This window comes from Leptodactylus fuscus, chromosome 1 (assembly GCF_031893055.1).
Source record: "Leptodactylus fuscus isolate aLepFus1 chromosome 1, aLepFus1.hap2, whole genome shotgun sequence".
In the NCBI taxonomy this organism is placed as follows: domain Eukaryota; kingdom Metazoa; phylum Chordata; class Amphibia; order Anura; family Leptodactylidae; genus Leptodactylus; species Leptodactylus fuscus.
In genome coordinates, this window is record NC_134265.1 from 60,156,056 (window position 1) to 60,178,032 (window position 21,977).

The window sequence follows — 21,977 nt, forward strand, 5'->3', positions numbered from 1 at the left end:
ATTTTCAGTGAAACATTTGGGGCACATTATTAAATACACTACATTAGGTGTGTTAGAGGTGAAGGTACCTGGGATTTTATATTCCCTGTTAGAGTTTGGTATCTCTATCCTGTCGGTGCTCAGTATGTGACACGCTGGATGTCTTTTTTTCCTTGTCTACACTCAGTATGTGAGGGCAGGTTTTGCATCTTTTCTGTCCGCATGGGAATGTTCCTGTGTTAGTTGGAGGTGACAGTGAGCTACTAATAATCATATTCCTGAGATTTGGTGGCTGTCTATAGCACACGAGACGGGGGTCAGGAAATATGGATTTTAGACGGTTGTCTTTTTGCAGTAGTGGTAGTAGTTGTCAATTTGCGTGTGATTCCTCTCAGCGTCTCCAGGTGTGGGTTATATGTGACGACCAGAGACACCAGTTATATAATGATAGTGAGTTTTTTTAAAAGAAATTATCATTGATACCTCATTTTGCCATTTATTAGGTATCTGAGTTATAATTTTAGCCATATTGTTTTTGTACTCCAAACAAACATATTGAGGAGTGATTTTATAGATTTTTTATTTTTATTTTATTTTGTTGAAGATCACAAATTTAACATGTCCATTTTCTGGTATTTACTTATATTTCTTTTTTAAAGGGGCATTCCCGCCTTGGTGTCATGGTCACTGTGAATGGAGCATCCTGTAGTCCATAAATATCTTAGGCAGGAATAACCCTGTAGACATAGCCTAAAAAGCAGCAATATGTGAAAGTGGAATACTCCAGATTGACTCCTGGGAGTCTTAATTGTATTATGGATACACTTCACAAATAAAAATAAGCCATGAAAGCTGAGTGATCTAGTACATCTGAAGTCATCTTGCATGATTTATGTCTAAGCAATAATACACTGTACTACTGTATCTAGGTCTCTGTAGAATAACCCACTTCTCCTAAATATATCACTACTAAGCTTCCATACGTAGCTGCAACTTGTTTAACTCTCCCTATGGACAGGAACTGTTAAAGGTCGATAGTATAAAATGAAGGTGCAACAGTAAACCATACTATTATATGCCATACATATATGAGAATATTCTGCTATTACCGTAGCTCCGGGGAATAAAAGGCAGGCTCCTTCAAAACTGAATATGAAATCAAATTCAGGAGATAAAATATTTGCTCTGTGAAATACATACATAAGTATAAAAGGAAACACAATCTACTGTATACATAAGCAATCTACTTACATAGGCTTTCTACTCATCGGAAAAGGAATTAAATTAGTTAGCTTCGGCATAGTATAAATATATACTAATACACTCTTTAACCAATATTTATAGAAATAGCTGCAACATTACACAAGCAATATTAAAACTATATATCCTACATGTATTATAATGTTGATTTTCTTTACTTTGGTCTTCTCTCTCACTCCCCAACATACAAATAGGTCAATTTGGAATGTATTAGCCAATATGGACAGGGACTAATGGTAGCAATGACAAAGAGCTTCAAAAAAGTGTTTTATTAGAATATTAACACTGACAAAATATCAGCGCCTTAGCAATCTGGTGTTTGAATGGCTTCTATCATTGGGAAAACTTATTTTTAGTTAGTAATATATTTACATAGCCTTTAGAAAGGCAATTCCACACATACCTTTAATTTGCTAATCCTCCCAGCCGTTTTTTAATTAGTCCACTTTTATTGATATGCTAATTAGCCAGCACAGTGCACTTCAGAAGTTCACTGAGCATTGTCTTCTGTGTGTACACAGGGGGAGGTGAGAGCAGAGAGGCTGCTGATGACTCATCAACCTCCCTGCTCTCACCTCCCCCTGTTTACACACAACACACAGTGCTTAGTGAACTTCTGGTGCTCCGAGGTGGATAATTAGCATATCAATAAACACGAGCTAATTCAAAAATGGCTGGGAGGATTAGCAAATTAAAGGTAGGTGTAGAATATCCTTTCTAAAGACTATGCAAATTTAGTTAAAAATGAGTTTTCCCAATGATAGAGCCCCTTTCAATACAGAGATTTTACCATAGACTGCAATAAAGTAGTACTTCAGTCTATAGTATAAACATCTGATCTCAGGTAGTTTTTAAAGGATTTTTTTTACAATTTTAAAAATATAAAAAATATAACAATTTAAACCACTAATACAATGTCATACATTCCCAAAAAATTGTACAATTTTTTTGTAAAAACTACATCTTGTCCTGAAAAAAATGCCTTATACAGGTCTGTTCACAAAAATATATTAAAAAAATGTATATTAAAAGTATAGCAACAAAAAATTTCTTTTGCATTTTTTATTTTTGTAAAGGTATTAAAACTTAATTATAAAACTATAAAAAAAATAATAAATTTGTACTGTACGGAAAGAACATAATATAAAGAATATAATGCAACTGCAGTTTTTTCCTAACAATTCCACCCCATTCTGATTTATTTTCAGCTTCCAGTATATTGTATGGGATGTTAAATGGTATCATTATAGAGTACAATTTGTCATGGCTGCAGGGGGATATGGTTAAAATCCCAGAAAAAAACCCTTTTATAAATGGAGCTCAGTTTAATATCTTATTTATCTCTCAAATCATACTTTTAAGTATTCAAGACCAGTCGCCACAAATGAAAGATTAAAAAAATATGTTGTGTGTGACCCTATAGGGCAATACCAATGGTATCTGATATAACAAATGAGGACCATTTAGTTATAATGTTCCATAAACTGAATCTATCTCCATGGGGCTGTTATAGGATGACACCTGCAACATCACAGCTGACAAAGCTGGAGCAGCACAACATGGCCACATTTTAGTGTCTACATTACGAAGCCAATCTATAGTGTTCAGTAATATAATGTTGTGTGGAGCCGGCCATACTCATATCCATTCTGCTGTGTAGCTTGGCCCTTTTAATTTAAATTATGCTAATAACACAAATGTGTGATAATAAAAAATGCTAATAAGATTGAATACTAAAATCCCAAGCTCTGAAAATACAACTACAGCTGTGCCATGATAAGCCCACTTTATTAGGACATTTTCTAATAAGGCAAAAGACATTTCCAACTATTCAAAGCCATTGGTCCCAGAATAGGATCCAGGAGATCAGCTGATCACCCAAGTGCTACCTGTATATTCTCAAAGGGTTCTTTTTTCTGACGAGACATTTTAACAACTTGGACCTAGTACAAATCATATATAACAAAGTGCCTGCACCACAAAAGTTTTGGAGTTGATGTGACAATGTGCATTGGTACATTCAGAAATATACATACTTTGTTTACTGTATCCTTCAATACTAGCCATATAAGAGAGGTAACAGTGAAGTATACCATTAACCTATTACATAAAATAGCATTGGAGGGTACAATTATGCTAAGTGCACAATGCTTTTGTGCACTTAACTAGACATTTATGCCAGGAGGAGCTGCATGTATACATTCCTTTTTCCTCTCCTTTCCGCTGTAAAATATAAGGTCAGCAGACTGGGCTTCCTATGCACAGTCTACACAAAATCAGATATCATTATATTCTTTTTTGTAATGGGTGATAGATAGAGATGAGTGAGTTGTATTCGATTGAGTAGGTATTCGATCGAATACTATGGTATTCAAAATATTCGTATGCAATCGAATACTTCTTCTATTCGATTCAGTAAATATTTGATGCAGTAACTATTCGATTCAGAGCCAGCGTTGATTGGCCGAATGCTATACAATGTATTGGATTCGGCAAATCAACGCTGGTTCTGCAGCAGGCTTGTCCTTGCTAGTCGGGAGAGCTGGCAGCTTGCTGTTACTAGCGAGCTTACTTTTTCTCATAGGAATGAGTAGACCAGCGTTGATTGGCCAGTGTACAGCATTCGACCAATCAACACTAGTCCTGCCGGAGGCTCGTCTGTGAGGAGGCGGAGTCTAAGATCGGACCACAGTAGTCTCCATTGTGGTCCGATTTTAGACTCCGCCTCCTCATAGACGAGCCTCTGGCAGGACTAGCGTTGATTGGCCAAATGCTGTACACTGGCCAATCAACACTGGTCTATTCATGCCTATGAGAAAAAGTAAGCTCGCTTGTAACAGCAAACTTCCAGCTCTCCTGACTAGTAAGGACGAGCCTGCGGCAAATCAACACTGGTTCTGCAGCAGGCTTGTCTTTGATAGTCAGAAGAGCTGGCAGCTTGCTGTCACAAGGGAGCTGACTTTTTATCAGTGCTACTGCAAGCGCTGTGCAGTTAAAGTGCACGGTCCCGATAGACTATAATGGGGTATCAGCGCAACTGCACAGCACTCCTCCTAAACACTTTCCTCCTGCTATTTGTGGACTTGGTGACTCTCCTTTAGTTGAATAGTGTTTTCCCCTGAAACGAGCATTTCTTCCCATAGACTGTAATGGGATTTGATATTCGATCGAGTAGTCGAATATTGAGGCTCTACTCAAAACGAATATTGAATCTAGAATATTTCACTGTTCGCTCATCTCTAGTGATGGATGCTATTGTATGGCATCCACTGAAACCCTCCTTTGCCTACTGGGAGTAGTAGAACTTGAACTTGTCATGGTGGTTATGGACTCCACCAAATTCCTGCAGTTTTCCTCCAAGCTGGTGCAATGCCGAGGGCTCCTGCAGTGACCCTGATGGTGCTGGTAGTCTCTCCCTAGTTACTCATTTTCAGCCTTCCTGAGTCAGACTGAAGTTGGAGTGCTCATGATGGTCATGCAGGAATAAGACTAAGAAGTCTTGGGATAAGAAGAAAACAGGGTAACCTGTAACTTTACTTGAGTTAGAATGCAGTATAACAGCTTCCACAAATGGAAGATTCTTTCAACTTTACCAATGTGATTTAGAGCTGAGCGGGCAGTTGGTATACCTGACCACAGTCTTTGCTTCCCTTACTTAAAGGGATTCTACCATTAAAATGCTTTTTTTTTTTTTTTTTGGTTGACACGTAGGAATAGCCTTAAGAAAGGCTATTCTCCTCCTACCTTTAGATGTCTTCTCCACACCGCCGTTCCGTAGAAATCCCGTTTTTTGTCAGTATTCAAATGAGCCCTCTTGTAGCACTGGGGGCGGGCCCCAGCGCTCAACCAGCCCTGGGGGCATCCCCAATGCTACGAGAGAAATCTCCTGTGACGCCTCCATCTTCTTCAGGAAAGTCCTCTTCACGCGCCTTCTTCCGGCGCACGCGGTCAAACTTGTAGGTCTCAGGCAGAGCTGACTGCGAATGCCCTTGGCCACAAGAAAAATGGCCGCTTGCACAGTAAGTAAGCGGCCATTTTCTTGTGGCTGCTTGAGCACTGGGGTCCTCCCCCAGTGCTGCGAGGGAACTCATTTGAATACCGATGAAAAACAGGATTTCTACGGAATGGTAGGAGAAGAATAGCCTTTCTTAAGGCTATTCCTACGTGTCAACCAGGAAAAAAAAAGTGTTTTAATGGTAGAATCCCTTTAAGTAGTCTCTACTCTTTTTATGTACCACTCTTTTTTTCTCATGTAAAAGCCCCAGAAGGTTTTGAACTTTTCCCTCTGTGGGGTGTAGATCAGTGGGGTGTCCTGTCCATCCTATCCTGCACTGATGCCCATGTTACATTTATCCTCAGATTCCAACTTTAGCGCATACCCTTTTGTTATGTCAGCCAGGTAGGGATAGCTTATGTTCTCCTGACTTTGACTGGTCCTAGCTCAGGCTTGCTACCATCTCTGCAGTTCCTCAAACCTACAAGGAACAGAGAAAACTCTTGGTCTTCTCCTATAACTTACTGGGTGGGTCAAACCAAAATTCTGCTTTCCACCCACAGTTGTACAGTCCATTTAAGGGGTAAATCCACACTATATACAAATTATGTACAAACTACAAAGCAAACATAGAATATACAATACAAAGTAAGTATATACATTCTGCTACTCTCCAATGGGGTGCTGCATATGCAAAATCTGGGGTAAAAAAGAAACCTTACAACAAGAACAACCATTTGCAATGCACTATTCTCACAATAGACTCAAGGCGCAGATATACAAGGTTGCTGTGGTATTTGTCCAAGGTGCTAGGTGCCCTTCCTTAACCGGGATATTTAGATACAAAGCTGGGATAGCGGGCTGCATGTTAATTTTACGCAAAGGAAAACATAGCTACTGTATGACATAAGGAAATTGCTGTATATATCACACACATGCAATGTACAAGTACAGATGGAGGAGACTTTAGTGCACTGACTGGAATAAGATGATGATACTTGGTGTGGGACGTCTGCTTCAATTAATTGAAATGAATCCTGAATCTTTCACGGCAAACGCCTGATCCGTCCTACAGGTTCACAGGTAAACGAATCACCGCAAAACAAATTACAATCCTGTCAAACAGATTCTCCACTTCTCATTTGCTATGGTCCACAATTTACTGAGGAGACATTTACTTCAGCGGTCTACTTCATATTAATCACATATTAAACACGTCAATCACATATTAAAATACATTGCTATCATGCTCTGAATGTCCACACACTTAAAGGGAGTCTCCACCTTCCATAAACATATTACAGTGATAAACAACTTACCTTTGATATGTATCTCACTTCTATAGATTTGGAGGGCAACAACTTTGAAGACCTGAGCCCTGGGAGCTTTGTTCTTGCTGCTGAAGTAGGGTGGACAGATCAGCTCTTAGTACATGGGGTGGCCCATGCAAGACTAAGTAGGGCTTTGAGTGACAAGAGCAGTGCTCCAAGGATCTGAAGGTCCACCTCCGTGCACCAATTGCCTAATTTGCATAATAATTCATAGTTGTTTTTCTTGAAATTTACAATGGTGACATGTATAACATAGATATATTGTTTATCACTGTAATGTGCTCTGTAACATGGTGGTAACAATGACAATGTTTGGGAGAGGTGATAGATTCCCCTGACAGTAACAAGAAAATTGCCAAAACCCTCCTGAAATTGTCCCAATTTTATTGCAGCTTTTGAATTTATGGCTGAAATGAATATTACTGACACATGGCTCTGGTGTCTTGTGTGTATTTTAACCCTTAAGTCATCAAACGTTTTAGCCTTAAACCAGTTAAATTTGATCCCTCACTGCTTTTCCACGTTCATTACTTTTTACATTTTATTTCAACGTAGCTTTACGAGACCTTCTATTTGATCAATTTTTATTACCTTTTGAGAAGTGAATCAGAATATATCAATTCTGGCATCTATTTTTATTTTTTTTTCTGTAAAACGACTTAGGAGCTGAGGTCAGCATATGAAAGGTTAAATGGTAAGTCTGCTTCTGATTGATAATGGAAAAAGGGGGGTTATATCATGAACAAAACTCCATAATAACCCCTCCCTTAGGGTCATTTGAAGTGCCAGGGACAGGAACATAATAAAATATCCTCCTCTCCCGGAACTGTCAGGGTAAGTTCACACAGGGATTTTTGGACAGGAATCTGCCTCAGAATCCAGCTCCAAAAAATACCTTCCATTGACTACAATGGGAGCTGTTCACTTCTTGCGTAAAAAACTGCTCGCGGAAAAAAGAGGTGAGCTGCCCATTCTTGCCGCGGATTATGTGGCGGAATCTGCCGCAGAGTCTGTGGAACAACTCTCCCTCCCAACTAGGCCCATTCACTTGGGCGTAATCTGGAGCACACTGCATTGGCATCCAGCCGCAGCTAGCCATTTTTTGGACCAGATTCTGAGGTGGTCTCTGCATCAAAATCCGGTCCAAAAAACCCCGTGTGAACTTACCCTCAGCTGCTCATGTTCTCCGGCACACTGATGAAAGTGAAAGTGCGAGTATATGCATCTCCACTTTAACGAGTGATATCTCAAAATCTATGGGGACTACAGACATGATCAAGATTATTGGCTTTAAAACAAGACCAAGATCGTAAGTTAGAGCCTTTTAAAGTTACAGTGTCCCTGAACATGTTCTACTTACTTTTGATGTCATATGAAAGAGGAGATCATTGCAGTGGTTGCAGTGCTATTAATATTATTTCCAGAGATATGACTGGTTGAATACACAATTGGAATAGTTATATCATATATTATACAGCTGTACTCTCATGGTGTATATCATGCACCACCATCATACACATATCATTATGATAGACACCATACTTAAGAGTTAAGCAGTGATATCTCTAGAAATAATGTAGATAGCACTGCAACCTTACTGTCATATGAAAGAAGGGAATCTTTCATATGGCACCATAAGCAAATTATACATTTTATAATGCTAGAGATATAGCTGTTTAAAGACCCTAACTTTATTTTCTCTACATTTTACTCAGTCTCTTGCTGAAGCCTTCGCTCCATATACAATGAGTGTCAGAAACAGCTCTCAATACAGAAGCAATGAAAAGAATAAAGAAATGCTGGATTTCACACAACGGAGACAAAATATGTTAATAAAGTATATTACAAAAATATATTAATGACACAGCTACTGCCAGTAAATCAAAAGTTTCCAAACATTTAGTTATGCTTTAGTTAAGTCTGGTACTACCAATGTCAATGTCACCTCACTGGCTAGTTCACCAGTAACTCCCCTGGACCCTCAGACATGAATTCTATATGAGAGATCACCAGATAAAATTCGACTCCAGCCAGGTTTTAGAAGAAAAATAGAAAAACTTCTTCTTTATTGTTGGAACTCTCAACAGATATTTGACACACGTATCAAACAGGAACAAAAAAATATGAGCGTCAGACTGACGCGTTTCGGACAGGTATCCTTTTTCAAAGTCTGAATTCTATGAATTCTATATGTCAGTACTATATGTCTGATTTTGTGAGCTGCATTATTATATGTATACTGTACATTCTTTGATCAAGTTGTGTGTAAGGAATATGCAAATAAGAACTCACCGTTGGAAAAGAGGAATATGCTCTAGCGCCACCTTTTGCGAGGTAGCTCCTTATAGATCTATGCATCTCTCACTCTCATCAGTGCAGTGCATAGGGTACATCAAGTTGTGTTAAACACTGGTCGCTCCTTCTTCCCAATGGCTGCCAATGACCAAAGTGTGTAACACAATTTATTATGGCTAAAATCCATGTAAAATTTTTCAGGTCATCGCAAGAAAACCAATATACAGTAGAGTCAATGAAATAAATAAAGTTTCTGTAAAATCCTCTTCCAGCAAGTAATTTGCTGAGTAAATATATGTCAAATCAGTATGGAAATTTCTAAAGAATTGGGCTCTTTGGAGAAAAAAATATTGCAAGGTATTAATTTATGTTTAATAATAGCAATGAAAAATTACAAGCATTTTATAGCAAAGGCTTAAAACTCATTTTGCGGCACATTGTTGACATAATGACCTAAAAAACATATATTACCGCTATCATAGTTGACTTATGATAAAACCAATGGAAACGGTTATTATATTGCAGAAAAAACAATAAAACACTTTAGTGCTTGAGGGAAACTTTAATGTAATTTTAGGAAGTTTTATGGAATTTATTTGTTACTGTTTTGCAGGGTAAGCCATTATGTTATGATCACAGGCGTCATTGCCGCTTTCACATGTGATTCAGCAAAGTCTGACATTAATGATTTTTATGTAATCTGCTGGAAGTGCACCTACCTTACCGGGGATATATCACTTCACTCAATGGCTTTTACAGACCTCAAGCTATACAGAATATTATTATAAATGGTAGTTTTACTGCAAATAACTATTGTGAATTTCTTTACAGCACATGAAAGTATGGTTTTATACCTTTTCTATCTTTCAACTATACCTGACTTGCTGGTTATCAAATCCAGAAAAAGATTAGGAGTCTTTGACTCTTCGGGCTGTATTAGTCATCTAATATCTCCAGGAAATGATCACCTAAAGGAAATGACTACCCCCATGATGGGTTATGGCTATTTATAGACATACTGAATTGACAATCCAGCTGGCACTGGCTGTGGTGCTTGTGGAAAGGCATTCAGACCTTTTAGTAGTGTGAACAATGTCTCCGGACTCGTGTATATGTTTTAAGACTTTCCACTATTTTCTATGTAATATCATAATCTTGTTATAGCACTTCAAAGACATTGGATAGTGTGGAGAATTTATCAAGATTGAAGTTTACTATGTCTTAGGCCTCATTCACATCTGCGTCAGTAATCCGTTTGGGGGACTCCGCATGGGGACCCCCTTAATGGACTACCAAACGCATTTGCAAGTGATATGCAGTGAAAGCTTACAGACCCCATAGACTATAATGGGGTCCATGTGCTTGCCGCAAGATTTCTGTAGGGTACATACAGACAGGAAAGTATTTCACAATTTACTTTCCTGTCCACATGACTCATGTGGAGATCTCATGGCAAGCACACAAACCCCATTGTAGTCTATGGGGTCCATGTGCTTTCACTGAACACTGCTTGCAAATGCTTTCGGTAGTCTGCTCGGGGGGTCCCCATGTGGACTTCCTGAATGGATTACCAAACGCAGATGTGAACCAAGGGTCAATTGTTTCTCTTGCTGATGTGAGATGCACCTGTACCAATAAGAGACTACAAACGTTTAATAACTCCGGCTTATGTAAGGTCCCAGGCACCAAAATTAAAATCTATGCCAGTCAGTGACTGACATAGATTTTAGGTATAACACGTGCCAGTTTTGTAGAGTAATTTAGGCCACGGCCCCACATAACAAAAAAGCTGCGATTTTTCAATACCCGCAGAGTGGATGGGATTCTGGCTAATCCCATCCACACATTGCAGAAAAATATCCGCAGTGGACAATTTCAAAAACCGTAAATCGCAGCCTGTCAATTATACCTACAGAAATGCTAGCGTTTTCCATATAGGTATAATTGAAGCAGAAAGTCCGCAGAGGAAAACTCTACAGACCTTCTGTGAAAAACTCTTCGGGAAAAACCGCAATTTGCTTCTGCCGCTTTTTTTCCCGTATCAGTTTTTGGCTGCGGCCACTAAGTGGGGCTTAGTCTTAAAGTAAGTCTGTCGGGCTGAGGCATTCCTGTCCACCTTGATCTCCTTCCTGTTCCAACCACTTTTCTAAATAAAAAAAAAGTGTCAAGCAGATCAGAAGACGGAAACAGCGTTACAATTTTTTGGAAGATTCTGGAGAAAACTGTCATACCGATTTTAATAAATCCCCTTACTTTATTTTTTTTTCATACCATGGAGTAAAAAATTATTTCCACATCATAAAAGTTTCTTAAGACAGCACTATATTAAATCGATCCACACCCATCACAGACATGTTAAAAGTTACAACCTGAAACCATATCACCTATTCTGAACGTGTGTGTGAAATGGGTAATTCTTGCAGTTCAGTGGGTTTCCATCCAATTTTGCGCCAAATCAAACATAAACCTCATTTTCAATGTGCTATTATGCAAAAATAAAGACACTTGCATCAATACTTTGACATCTCATTATAAAGAGGCTCATTTTTTATAGACAAGGCTCATTACACAACAGTTGTATTACGTATTTGGCTTCTTAAAAACATAGTTTTGGCTAGAGTGTAGTCTTTTTGATTATTCCATTAAGTCTAAGCAGCATGCTGAGTTATTATTCATGATAAAACTACTAGAGATGAGCGAACACTAAAATGTTCGAGGTTCGAAATTCGATTCGAACAGCCGCTCACTGTTCGAGTGTTCGAATGGGTTTCGAACCCCATTATAGTCTATGGGGAACATAAACTCGTTAAGGGGGAAACCCAAATTCGTGTCTGGAGGGTCACCAAGTCCACTATGACACCCCAGGAAATGATACCAACACCCTGGAATGACACTGGGACAGCAGGGGAAGCATGTCTGGGGGCATAAAAGTCACTTTATTTCATGGAAATCCCTGTCAGTTTGCGATTTTCGCAAGCTAACTTTTCCCCATAGAAATGCATTGGCCAGTGCTGATTGGCCAGAGTACGGAACTCGACCAATCAGCGCTGGCTCTGCTGGAGGAGGCGGAGTCTAAGATAGCTCCACACCAGTCTCCATTCAGGTCCGACCTTAGACTCCGCCTCCTCCGGCAGAGCCAGCGCTGATTGGCCGAAGGCTGGCCAATGCATTCCTATGCGAATGCAGACTTAGCAGTGCTGAGTCAGTTTTGCTCAACTACACATCTGATGCACACTCGGCACTGCTACATCAGATGTAGCAATCTGATGTAGCAGAGCCGAGGGTGCACTAGAACCCCTGTGCAAACTCAGTTCACGCTAATAGAATGCATTGGCCAGCGCTGATTGGCCAATGCATTCTATTAGCCCGATGAAGTAGAGCTGAATGTGTGTGCTAAGCACACACATTCAGCACTGCTTCATCAAGCCAATACAATGCATTAGCCAGTGCTGATTGGCCAGAGTACGGAATTCGGCCAATCAGCGCTGGCTCTGCTGGAGGAGGCAGAGTCTAAGATCGCTCCACACCAGTCTCCATTCAGGTCCGACCTTAGACTCCGCCTCCTCCGGCAGAGCCAGCGCTGATTGGCCGAAGGCTGGCCAATGCATTCCTATGCGAATGCAGACTTAGCAGTGCTGAGTCAGTTTTGCTCAACTACACATCTGATGCACACTCGGCACTGCTACATCAGATGTAGCAATCTGATGTAGCAGAGCCGAGGGTGCACTAGAACCCCTGTGCAAACTCAGTTCACGCTAATAGAATGCATTGGCCAGCGCTGATTGGCCAATGCATTCTATTAGCCCGATGAAGTAGAGCTGAATGTGTGTGCTAAGCACACACATTCAGCACTGCTTCATCAAGCCAATACAATGCATTAGCCAGTGCTGATTGGCCAGAGTACGGAACTCGACCAATCAGCGCTGGCTCTGCTGGAGGAGGCGGAGTCTAAGATAGCTCCACACCAGTCTCCATTCAGGTCCGACCTTAGACTCCGCCTCCTCCGGCAGAGCCAGCGCTGATTGGCCGAAGGCTGGCCAATGCATTCCTATGCGAATGCAGACTTAGCAGTGCTGAGTCAGTTTTGCTCAACTACACATCTGATGCACACTCGGCACTGCTACATCAGATGTAGCAATCTGATGTAGCAGAGCCGAGGGTGCACTAGAACCCCTGTGCAAACTCAGTTCACGCTAATAGAATGCATTGGCCAGCGCTGATTGGCCAATGCATTCTATTAGCCCGATGAAGTAGAGCTGAATGTGTGTGCTAAGCACACACATTCAGCACTGCTTCATCAAGCCAATACAATGCATTAGCCAGTGCTGATTGGCCAGAGTACGGAATTCGGCCAATCAGCGCTGGCCAATGCATTCTATTAGCCCGATGAAGTAGAGCTGAATGTGTGTGCTAAGCACACACATTCAGCACTGCTTCATCAAGCCAATACAATGCATTAGCCAGTGCTGATTGGCCAGAGTACGGAATTCGGCCAATCAGCGCTGGCTCTGCCGGAGGAGGCGGAGTCTAAGGTCGGACCTGAATGGAGACTGGTGTGGAGCGATCTTAGACTCCGCCTCCTCCAGCAGAGCCAGCGCTGATTGGTCGAGTTCCGTACTCTGGCCAATCAGCGCTGGCCAATGCATTCTATTAGCCCGATGAAGTAGAGCTGAATGTGTGTGCTTAGCACACACATTCAGCTCTACTTCATCAGGCTAATAGAATACATTGGCCAATCAGCGCTGGCCAATGCATTCTATTAGCTTGATGAAGCAGAGTGTGCACAAGGGTTCAAGCGCACCCTCGGCTCTGATGTAGCAGAGCTGAGGGTGCACAAGGGTTCAAGTGCACCCTCGGCTCTCCTACATCAGAGCCGAGGGTGCGCTTGAACCCTTGTGCAGCCTCGGCTCTGCTACATCAGAGCCGAGGGTGCGCTTGAACCCTTGTGCACACTCTGCTTCATCAAGCTAATAGAATGCATTGGCCAGCACTGATTGGCCAGAGTACGGAATTCGGCCAATCAGCGCTGGCCAATGCATCCCTATGGGAAAAAGTTTATCTCACAAAAATCACAATTACACACCCGATAGAGCCCCAAAAAGTTATTTTTAATAACATTCCCCCCTAAATAAAGGTTATCCCTAGCTATCCCTGCCTGTACAGCTATCCCTGTCTCATAGTCACAAAGTTCACATTCTCATATGACCCGGATTTGAAATCCACTATTCGTCTAAAATGGAGGTCACCTGATTTCGGCAGCCAATGACTTTTTCCAATTTTTTTCAATGCCCCCAGTGTCGTAGTTCCTGTCCCACCTCCCCTGCGCTGTTATTGGTGCAAAAAAGGCGCCAGGGAAGGTGGGAGGGGAATCGAATTTTGGCGCACTTTACCACGTGGTGTTCGATTCGATTCGAACATGGCGAACACCCTGATATCCGATCGAACATGTGTTCGATAGAACACTGTTCGCTCATCTCTAAAAACTACTAGGATTGAATATTTTTTTCCTAATAGTATAGTTTAACCAACATCGAAGAAAACAGTAATATTTTATCACGCATCTCACACAGCCAAAAATCTGTAGAGTGATATTTACGATCTGTTTATCTGAAGGTCGTTGACATGTATGAATTCTACCTTCTATCATTCTGTCCTATTTTACAATGCAAATCAGAGGGCGAATACTCTACAAGTCAAACAGGGAACATTAGCTGACTTATAAATGTAGCGCTGTGCGGAATATGAAGACGTTGCTCAGTCTCGGCACAGTAGAAAAATGGATCTTTCAAAGTATATTTTGGACTTGTCATATTATTTTAGGGATAGAGGGAAAGGTAGATTTACAAGTCACAATAGGATCAGTAAAACTTCTAAACAATAGACAATTACTTACAAGTTTCCATCTAGAAAAAAATACCTTTAGACTATGGCCACGCATTTTGAGTTCTCACCGGTATGTCCGTAGTGGATATCCCACACCAGATTCTAATACAGCTGGCTTGCGTTGCGTGTTTGATATGTGATTTCCAGTGTGGCTAGCGTGAGTTGTAACCTTTTCATTGCAAAAGCTGAAATCCATGGCCTAGACTCTTTGAGAAACAGATTATTTCCGGCAGTGTGTGGATATGATTTGTCGATTCCCTTCCACTATACTTGTACTGATTTTGCCGCAGGTTAACCTACTAAGATGTTGTGTACTCACAGTATGTGGTCTTAGGATAGCATCACACAACTTTAGTCAATCAATATTTGGGGCAAATTTTGATGGCCAGAAGAGGATCCAATAAGAGGATATAGCCAACTTTACCTTGACTAATTCAACAACAAAAGTCAATAAATGCAATGGAGAAAAGTTGAGTTAAAGAGGTATTCCCATGAAGCTTGTTCACTAACCTGCAGGCTGTTGTGCTCTCTTCACTTCCTGCGTTTCTCGGCACATAGGTGGGCGGGGTTTCACTTGCACAGGATTGGTTGTAAATGAATTATCACAGTGTGAAGCTGATGTAGTAGAGCTGGATTTGAGTCAGTTTGCATTACATACAGAGGTAACGGACTCCCTATCTCAGCCCTTATCATCCAAATTCAATTAAACCGACTGATAAGAGCTCAGAAATCCTGGAGCTCTCTGAGAAGCTTTGCTACTTAAAAGACACAAACAGCTCAGAGCTGCTCCCAGCCCCCCCCCCCCCTGAGAGCAGGCAGCCACATAACTTGATAAATGGGCAGAAAATCCCAAGGGCCATAGAAACGGAGTGTAAACAATGAAGTGAATAAATTAAGATAGCGGCCAAACAAAGCAGTTTTGATAAAGCAATGCATTTAGGAAAAGTCTTAAATCCACATAAACTAGCAGTATAGATAGGATCCTTGTGATGGAACAACCCCTTTAAAGCATTTTGCAAATTTTTACCTAAAGGGGTGATCCAATTTATTTTTTATATGCTCACCTGTCCATTCTGCAGGAGATCCAGAAGGCAGTCTCTGTTTAGGTCTCCTGTCTTTGTTTCCTTCCTGCCTATGCACAAGTGTATTGGCCAATCAATGACTTAGCGCCGATCCTCCACAACATCACCGATTGGCATGATTCACTTGTATTCACACCAAAGGTCAGGAACAGCAAGGACTCAAATGGAGACTCTCCTCTGGATCCCTGGCTGTACAGACAGGATAGTAGACACTGTTTCTTAAATTAAGCCTTCCCAGGGGTTACAAGAAGAAACTGGAACATCCCTAAGTAGGCAGTTGCCAGATGCTTTAAGGCCCCATCTTGCAGAAACAAAGCTTTTCTCATTAAAGATTTTTCTGCATTTTTTAAGACAAACTCAAGAGTGGCTACAAAAGTGATAGCAAATACAATAGAACAATTCTACTTCTGGCTTTCCGAAACATGGGACCCAAACCTAACCCAGCTTTTCTCCATTGCTTTCGAAGGCTTTTGTTATCATAGACGAATTAAGTCATGTTATACTTGGCTTAATCTGTACAAGGACTGCACAAGAATCAGTCATGAAAGAGTGTTCAGAGTTATCAATCCCACCAGGGTCCTGGTGCCTAGGAGTCCAAAGGCTCTTCTGCCACAAAAGACGACACCAGTATTGTAAAAAGCACAAAGTGCATGGAGGTCCTACAATAGGTTTCATATTAGGGCCAAGTCCCAAGGCCTATAGATCAATCCATTTAGCCAAGCTTTATTTATTTCCTTGTATAGCTTAAAATATATGAATTTCTAGTGTTATATACAGTATATACTTCTTATAGAAAAACAGAGCGTCACGCCAAGTAGTCCACACGTGCCAGCCTGATGAATGGGTTAAAGGCAATCCAGTAAAAGAAAATGATGCGGCACTTCATTGACATTAGGCGTAAAAAAACATATATTTTATTTTCCCATATTTAGACAGATAGATAGACAGATGCGTACACATTGGGCTCTTCTGATTTATTGTGTAGACAACTCAACCTTTCCATGAGTGATGAACATGAATTGGTTTGTCTAGCAGTATTTCAGCTTGTTAGCAAGAGGACACCTAAGTATTCATACTCTGTTCAATAATCTGCAAACCACAGTCTCACATGGAAAGCCTCAGACAGAAATAACTTGCATCCCGGAGGCAGGAAAGATTGAAGATTTTACAGTAAGTTGAGAAAAAGAATCTATAATCTTCTTGTTTTCTTAGGCAGCACAATAAACTAAGAGCTATACCTTAGAAATCTATTGTAGAGTTTTTCTGTCGACATTGGAAAGTACTGTATATAAGAATGTGACCCTTGGCCACCTTATGGTACATTAATGCGGTTTTCACACCCTCTTCATAAGAACAATAAGTGTGAATCCAAGCGTAGACCATAAAAGTGAGATGCAGAAAAATTACATAGTTTAACAAGTTCTAGCATGGATAAAAATAACTTGTGGATAAAAGGGGAATATGTCACGTATAGCAATTAAAATGTATAAAGTTAAAAGGGTTATGGAAGACCTAGCTCCAATATATAATGATAGAATAAAATCTATATCTAATCTAAAAATAAGAATGATCACACATATTATTACTAACTGCCGTAGTAATATATATATATATATATATATATATATATATATATATATATATATATATGGGCTCATTCACATGTCCATAGTATGGCTCCTTATGAGAGCTGAATGTAACAGAGATTATTTGACACTAATAAGGTTCTGCAGAATTATAACTCATCATAGAGTACAATACAAGTCATTGAAAAGTCTTGGAAAAACTTGTTAAAGAGGACCTTTCAAGAAGTCCACCTCCACCGACACCAGCTCTCTGCATCCTTTACTAGGCTAACACAGGGTTCGGGGGATATTGTCACTCCTTAGGGAGAGACCACCATATAGGTGTGTGGAGACTTGTTAAGCCTTTAGCATTCCACTTTGCAAGGAACTATGGGAAGAATATGCAAATCTGCCTTCCATGATATAATTAGGAAGACAGTTGCTGCCTCAGTGTTGCAAACCAATAGAGGGCGCTCACTGGAATGTGCAAGCCTGTCTTAAGACAGGATTCCAGTGAAACAACCCAATAACGGCTGCTCCCTTTAGCCTCATGCCTGACCTTCCAAGAGGCCTATATGGTGGTCTCTCCCTAAGGAGTGACAATATCCCCCGAACCCTGTCTAAGCCTCTCACCTCTACCAGGTTATAGTCCTCTCTACATCGGGCTGAAGAGATCCAACCAGATTGAAACAGCTGTCCTCGATTGAGAGACTATACCTGGTAATAATCCCAGCGTCATTGCTAAACAAAGGCGTCTTGGAAGGTCGGGCATGAGGCTAAAGGGAGCAGCCGTTATTGGGTTGTTTCACTGGAATCCTGTCTTAAGACAGGCTTGCACATTCCAGTGAGCGCCCTCTATTGGTTTGCAACATTGAGGCAGCAACTGTCTTCCTAATTACATCATGGAAGGCAGATTTGCATATTCTTCCCATAGGCTAACACAGTTATAGTCATAGTAGCCAACAACTAAGGGGGTCCACCTCCACTGAGACCCCGGGTATAATAACTATGAATGATGGAGGGGGATACAGAAAAATCAAATCTCTAGTACCTAGTGACATATTTTATATTTTATGTTAGAGAAGGACCCTCAGGGTTCAGGACCCAGTAGTGACTGCTGCCTCTGTACCTTGTATAACTATACCCCAGAAGCCCACCCACTTAGAGGTTCAGTTCTGCAGGAAGATGTGATGTGAGGTTTCTCAGTGTATATTGTGCATTGCTATAAGAGCACCTGTGAGAATAGATGCCTTGTGTAAAGAGCCAAGTAAGACCCATTTAATGATGTTGTGTATGTAACAATTTACACCTATAAATAGCAAGAGAGGTTGTGTACAGTAAAATGGCTTCATCCATTTATTTAGACAGAGCATGTAAAGGAAAGGTTTTATGTAGTGATATTTTTGTCTTTGTTGCTTAGAAAACCCAACGTGGTGAGAAATTGGACTATTTTATAATCTATACCTGCACCTTCACTAGTATTTGCATAGTCTGTAAGAAAATGGCCATTAGCATGGACTTTACTGATGAACAGATAGAATTTACTTTCTTATAGTTCCATTTGATATCTTATGTGACTGGAGCTATAAGCCTCTAACAAAAAAGAGTGGTTTAAGTGAATGGACTATCAGAGGAAGACATGTCACCTGACTAGGACTGAGCAAAGAACTTCAGATATTCGGACATAATCAAATTTGACAATCAATTCAAAAGAATTTTGGGACTTCTCATATTTAATTTTGCTGTCCCAAACTTTAAGAAGTTATCAAGGGATTCATGTTTTTATCGCATGCATGAATATTTACAAAAAATCTGACTGTACTAGCTGTATCAGAAGTAATATTTACCATCAGATCTTCATTTAGAATAGGACAGCTCCATTAGAACTAAAATGCCCTGGCTATGAGGTGGTTGTAATAGATAGCAAACATGTGCACATACTATAGAAGGTATTTGTGTCATACAGTTAAACTAAAGGTAAACATGCAATGTCCAAACTTTAAATTAACACTTACAAAGACAATACATTTATTGACTGTTTTAGGCAAAGACCCCATGTACCAAAATGCAGCTAGATGAGGCAGTCTAAAGATGTGCCGGATTCAGGTTCAGACTTAGGTTTATACTGTCTAAGACTTAAACAGTGTTAGTAAACCTGTCCCAATATATAGTTCTGATATAAACTTGGACTAGACAGTCTAAACCTAGATTCACATGACCTGTGAAACTTGGTCCGTGTGCACCGGATTTACCAGATTGAACATCATGCTGGAGAATGGAAAAGTAAGTCACTGGGAGGTAGGGAGTCCTAGCCGCATAGATAACGTATCCTAGGAGTCCTTCTCCTGGCATGATGTTTAGGCCACCCATGGGTCGAGTTGACAATGTGTGAATCTAGAATTAAGTCCCTTTGCACACTACCATGAGTGGGCAGCCGACTATGACTGAAAGTCATGGCTGTTGCACGGGCGGCTCACAGATGTCATCCGGTGCACTGGCCATGTTTTTGCCACCCTATTCATCCCATGAATAGGGATTTTGGAAGTATAGCTGCAAAACCAAATAGGAATAGGACCTGTTCTGAGTTTTGCAGCCCGGACTGTTGGCCTGCACATGAAACTGTGTAAAACACAGTCGTATGCATGGGCCAACAGAAATTAATGGGTCAGTGTGCTATACAGGAAGAGGGCCCTAAAGTTTTGTCATATTTATCTTCCAACATGAGTCACTGTGATATATCTGGCACGTATTAAAGGGTCTAAATTTTAAAGAGGATTTGTAAATCAGCCATAATCTTTGTATACTTGTGCAGAAATATGATAAAGATGTAGCACAGCTTAAGGTTATGTTAAAATAGAGGAATTTGATTAGATTGAAAAAAAACTGCTTTGGGAATTTAAGGGAGGTTTTGGAGGTTGATTTTTGATGAAGATGATTCTGAAAAAGAAGTCTGCTTAAAAAAACTCCAACCCCAAAATCTGCTTACCATTCATTTCAATGGGATCAGGATGCTGCTAGATATAAATCAGCGAGTATAAAGCCTAAGGGCCAACTTGAAAATTTAGAGTTGATATAGTCTAACCATTGGGGAAACATGGTTGGAATTTGGAAAAGATTCTGAGGCAAATTCCTTTCCAAATTACGTTGTGATAACCTAAGCCAAAAAAATCTGTCTTTGCCTTCCTTTAACATGAGTGGAAGGAAGGGGCCAATTTGACAAAGAATTTGGAGATGAATTTGAATCGGCTTCAAAATCAGCTCCAAATGTTTACTTGACACAGATCAAATACTAAAGAACAAAATCCAAATACCCGATTTAATACGAAAGTTCTTTAACTGTACTTTTTCATTGGCTTTGCAGCGTTCTGTGATAAGATGTCACACCAAAGCAGTGTTACGTTAAACTTTGCTACATCTGTAATGATGGATTAGTAGGAGAACAGTACAGCGGGAAGAATTAATTACAAGTGCAAGCTGCGTGTGGCTTAACTAGAACAGATAAAAAGTTACAAAGTTTTAAAGAACTATTGATTCAATAGAAACTAATTAGAAGGTGAAGAATGAAAATGCAAAAACACAGAGAATTGTTTCACTAATGGCTTCATTTAAACATTAACAACTTCACGCTAAGAACAACACGGAGCCAAGGTCACATGTACTGCGGTAGAAGTGAACGCACTCTGTACATTATGAAATATAGATAAAGGTTTTATAGCTATGAATTGAAGTCTCAGACATTCATTTTCATACCACTGTTTAGTCACTGCGATACAGACATCTGAAACATAGTTATTAAAGGGGACATCCCCTTGTAACATAGATTGCATTGTGTCTCATATACAAAGATAAATCATGCTACATGTATTATATCCATTAATACGGCCAATTTTGGCCTTGTCTCCAAGTTACCAAACATAACCATGTAGGGGTTTTATACTTTGCAGACTACTACTTTATTGGTAGGGCCTTTCACTGCAAAGCTGGGACCATCAATGATGTCTCGTAAACATTGCAGAAACCTGGCAGAAAATATTACATTTAGAAGAGTACCTTCGTACGTTACACAATAGCCACTAAATTTAGCAGGGACTCTGTATATTTATGTCAGGTCCTCCAATAACTAAGCTCTTTGTAGTCACTCGTTTACCCAGCAAATACATGATGGTTCTGGATTATATAACACTCACATGGCATCTATAAAATAGTTTCTATAAAAAAGTTTTCAGACCACCATTTATTTAGTCACTCTGATACAGACATCTGATACGTGTCTATAGTTATTAAAGGGAACAGTACTTATGCAAAAATTCAGACTGCCCCTTTAAGATTGAAATGGAGTAACTTCATTATAGGGGCGTAACACTATTTATTAGTGAAAAGCAGTAGTGCAAAAGTATAATATTTACTTAAGATGACTAAATAGATTTAATTCATTAATTTCCTAAAAGTTTGGGCATTTGAGTCTGAATCATATTACACTGTCTACCAATAAGTATTTGGACACCCATGCAAATGAAGATATCTGTGGTCATGATGTACGTCACGCCTTCCGCCGTTAAATAGGAAACAGCATTGGCATTAGTGCATT

General features: G+C 40.1%; 1 protein-coding gene across 2 annotated transcripts in view; it reads right to left on the reverse strand.

The window, feature by feature from the left end:
* Positions 1–21,977, reverse strand: part of EDIL3 (EGF like repeats and discoidin domains 3) — a 564,630-nt gene that overhangs the window by 407,503 nt on the left and 135,150 nt on the right. The gene's annotated exons all lie outside the window — the stretch shown is intronic.